Below are 521 nucleotides of genomic sequence, written 5' to 3' on the forward strand. Positions count from 1 at the left end.
ACCACCCCGAGGTACTGAATTAGAAACTCACAGGGTGGGGTTGGGAGGAAGGCAATAAAGTTTATGAATCACTGTTTAATCCAAAGATGAGTTAAGTCAAAATCATCTGTCTTGTAATTATTAAAACAAAGCTACCAGACATTGCACCAGATTTTCTTTTATATTAATAGTTTCTGTATTCAAAACACAAATCAATATAAATCTTAGACACTGATTACTACATATAAGGACCTAACAGCTGCTACTTTGGAAATGTTCCTACAAGCAGTCACTTTCGCCACCCTGATCTTAGCCTCCAGCTTCTTCCCTGGGCTACCGCAGAGGCAGGTCAGATAGGAAAGGTCTTCAACTTTGCAGGCCATATGGTCTTTGTCAGGGACATTCAACTCTGTCATATACAATACATACATGAATGGATGTGGCTGTGTTCCAATAAAACTTTATTTACATGAACAGGTGTCAGGCCAGATTCAGCCAAAGGGCTGTAGTTCAGGGACTCCTAAGTTTAAGAAATGATGGGA

The sequence above is a fragment of the Propithecus coquereli genome, unplaced genomic scaffold (assembly GCF_000956105.1).
Source record: "Propithecus coquereli isolate 6110/MARCELLA unplaced genomic scaffold, Pcoq_1.0 Scaffold68, whole genome shotgun sequence".
Taxonomy (NCBI): Eukaryota; Metazoa; Chordata; class Mammalia; order Primates; family Indriidae; genus Propithecus; species Propithecus coquereli.